This window comes from Mesitornis unicolor, unplaced genomic scaffold (assembly GCF_000695765.1).
Source record: "Mesitornis unicolor isolate BGI_N332 unplaced genomic scaffold, ASM69576v1 scaffold231, whole genome shotgun sequence".
Classification (NCBI taxonomy): domain Eukaryota; kingdom Metazoa; phylum Chordata; class Aves; order Mesitornithiformes; family Mesitornithidae; genus Mesitornis; species Mesitornis unicolor.
The window spans coordinates 18,345-22,177 of NW_010165522.1; positions in this window are offsets into that span (position 1 = coordinate 18,345).

A 3,833-nucleotide genomic window follows, 5' to 3' on the forward strand; every position below is an offset into this window, starting at 1 on the left:
TTGCGGGGGAGGAGGAGTGAGTGGCTGGTGGGTGCTTCATTGCTGTCTGGGGTCAAGCCAGCATAGGGACTTCAGCCCTGCAAATAACTAACAGAAATTTTTATTTCAGTGGGTTCCAGCTGGAAAGAAACCAACAGAGTTCAGCCCATGTGCAGAACTTCCCCTTTGCTAAAAATACTGATGGCCAAGCTACACTGATACCGCCTTGGCTCCATGCCTCTAAACGGTGATAGTTATCACAGCAAAGTCAACAGGCAGCTACAGTCACAACTGTGACAACTCCTTGGCTGATTTAGATTGCTGCATTTGAAGAAAATGTTTCCGCAACATGGAAAAAGTGACCTTGGGCTAACACAAGCTATGCCTCCACAAGTCATCTCAGCCACCACAGCCTGACCTATGCACTGACAGGATTAACTGTAAAGTTCATCCTCCATAATCTTTGGGTTATCCTTGAAACGTAGTATAAGGACCCTTTAAATGCACCTGGGCTGTAAGGCTTAACAGCTCACACCTGGAAAGGACTCTGAAAAGTCCTGCTACAACCCAGAGGAATGACTATAAATTTCTGTGTTTCACAGTTACAGTATGGGCTGGTAGCTCTCAGCATTTTCACATCTGACATAATTCTCTGAAGGCACAGAGAAAGGACAAAGGGAATGGACAAATCTTATTTGCTATTTTCATCTTACTGAAATCAGCATTTTTAGGTGTACAGCAGACAGAAGGAATTAACAAAGGAAAAGGTTTCTTCATCCATCTTCCCAAGTTCTAGCGTAAGTTGTTATGGTGAGCAAAAGTTGAAAGGACACACATCCCTCAGCATCTGTGACAGATGTTGGGTTTGCTCAGTTAACCAAGAGAAGATGTGATGTCTCTGACTATATTGTTCTTTCAAAACTTTTTTCTTGGGTCGTTTTCCTAACTCTATAGCTCCTCCATGTGGAGATCATTAACAAACAAGAAATTAACAATCCTAACCACTAGGTGTTAATACTTTTTTGATGACTTTGCAGAGGACTAGCAGTATTCTAAACATTTAGAACATTTTTAGAGGTATTCAACCCTGTTCAGCTAGAAACTTATTTTCTGAAAACGGGTGAAAAGCAGTGCAGTAATTCCATACATCAGAATGCCACTGCTAGTGCTGTAGTGTTATAATCCCAGTTCTAGTTCAAATTACCCTTTTTCTTCTGTTATCACATGAATTACACAAACTAACTTTTTGTTCGTGTTTAATTCTACTTTTTCCTGCGTGCCTGTGTAGGACTCTCACATCTATGCCCTACTCCATGCTATCAGGGAATTTGGGGATTTCCTCCAGTATGTTGGTAAAGAGTAGCTAACTCCTGGTTAACTAACCTGCTGGTTGGGAACAGGGCTGAAGGCTGTATCTAGTAACGAGCAGCCTTCCCATAACCAATTCCCACACTGCCTGACCACAGCCTTCAGAACTGAGTCCTAGATTATTTAATGCAGTATTTTCAACAATTATTTAATACATAGAGAATATTATCTACGTGTTGATAATGACACAGTGCAAATGACTTCATTAAACACTAATAAGCATTAGGCATGGAGCAAACTGAACAGATAAGAAAAGAGAACCACCTGATACTCCACAGGAATTTTGGAGAGTAGGTGCTGGCACTCACCGTCCCCTTGCACCCCTCCAGAAGGAACAAGGGTGATGTGAGGAGAGACCGTATCTCCTCTGCCTGTTCTCACTGCTGAACTGGGAAGGTTCAGTGTTCTCAAAGGCTGCTCAGATAGCTTTCAGTCACAAGGATATCCAGTGTAACTGTATCCTGTAACTTAAAAAAGGTATGTTTTAACACTTTTGATTGAAGGTTTGAAGTTGAATAGGAAATGGAAGAAAATAAGGAGAGAAGAGAGACTTCAAGAGAGACTTCAAGTACTTCTAGATTTGGCCTGCAAACCACCTTTTTCATAAATGTCCAGTGATCTGAACTCACATCCACTACTGATTAGTGCAAGAGTGCACCTCACACATGGTAAAACAGCCTTTCCTGGTGCTTTTATATAGGCCAGGCCTCAGAATGGGTAGGGACGGTTGTGGGATTCCTTCTGTTAGCCCTGATCAGGTTTTGACCTCAGATCTTAAAACAAATGGAGCCAGCCAGTTCCTTCGGAGAACAGTATTTTATTTATAGCTACTTGAAGTATAGCTGAGCTCAGCAAAGCAACCTTAGTTCTTCCTCGTTTCAGCACCACTAGAAGCCCAAAGCTGCTCTGAAGCAGGATAAGCTGCTGACTGAAGTGCTCTGTGTAACTGCAGTCTACTGCACAAGAGGGCTCGGTGGCTGCCCCAGCGCTGCGGCAGGGAGTGAGATGAGGAGCACCAGACAGGCTTCTTTCATCCCAGCATCAGGTTGAAATCAAGAAGAGAAATAATAATATTTGGACAGTTTCTACTCTTCTTCTCACCATGTAGACACTCACAAATTTTAGTTTTGGAAACTTTGGTACTCAAGAGCCTTTTCCTCTTAACACATCAATATGAACTAAGTTCCTCCAGCTACCCCAGACCAGCTGCCTACTATTTGAATAAAACTTTTTTTTTAATGTAAAAACACAGACTAGGTTTTAAATATTAGTTCTGTTCCTATCCTTATCAGCTCTTTCTCCCTTCTCAAAATCATTATATTTAAGGTAATGAACAGAAAGAACCAAAGAGTAATGGTTTTAATTAAGTATAAACATAACTAGACCAGAGTAACACCGTTGCATTCAGACGGGGGATTTACATTAAACTATGTGCTGGCACACATAGGCAGGTCTGTATTCACTGGGCACACTATATACATTAACCTGGACTTTGCAGCATGACAGATTTATGGTTGGAAGAACTAACAAGATGTGGACACACAGATATCCAAGTGAAAAAAAAATTAAGCGGAAAGACCTGAGGACGATGGAGTTTGCAGTGCAGAATTTCATTATTGTATCTATACACATAACCTACTAATTACAGTCATGGTAAACCTGTGTAACGGGCTGGCTCTGTTTGAGACCCCTCACTGCGTGTTAGGGATCCAGAGCTGGGGAATGCGAGGGATTGACTTTGTTCCCACGTGGTGCACTCATCTAGTAGAATTACAAAAACATGTTAAATTGTTGTTTTGGCTTAAATACACACCTAGTACTGTTTAACATACTAGCTTCTGTTGAAATATCTGCTCTGTCAGAGGCTCCCTTACCTCTTAAAAGTGTGTCAGAGATGCAAGAATGTTACTTTTATTTTTGTCTTTTTTTGTAAATATCCTGAAATCTACAAACAGAAAGCAATACGGAAATAAACTGTATTACAATTTTAAACAATTTCTAAAACTGAGAAACTTTCAAGCTGAGTTCAGTATTCTGTTGTATTCAGTTTTCCTTTCCAGGTGTACAGACTGACAAGTGATGCACTTACACACAGCTGGAAAAAAAACAACGTAGAAAGCACACTAGCAATTAAATTGTTATATGTCTTCTTAAGTAGCAACAACTATTTTTGTTCTGAATAGCTTTTAGGTAGCACAAGAGAAAACACAGACATGATGATGACATGGAAAATTAATTACTTAAGGATTTCCTTTTCAGATGGATTTCTTCCTCTCTCATTTACAACGTGCCCTTCTTCTGATAGATGCTGAAGGCAGGCAGTTTTCTACGCTGCTTTCTAGACTTTGACAGTATATTTTCTTTGTTCATATAAATGATGCTGAAGCTGCAAAGTGGTCCTGTACTGCTCTTTGCTATTCAAGTTCAACTAATATGTAGATGTTTGAAAAGGGCCATGATATACCCAGAAGACTAATTTGTCTGAT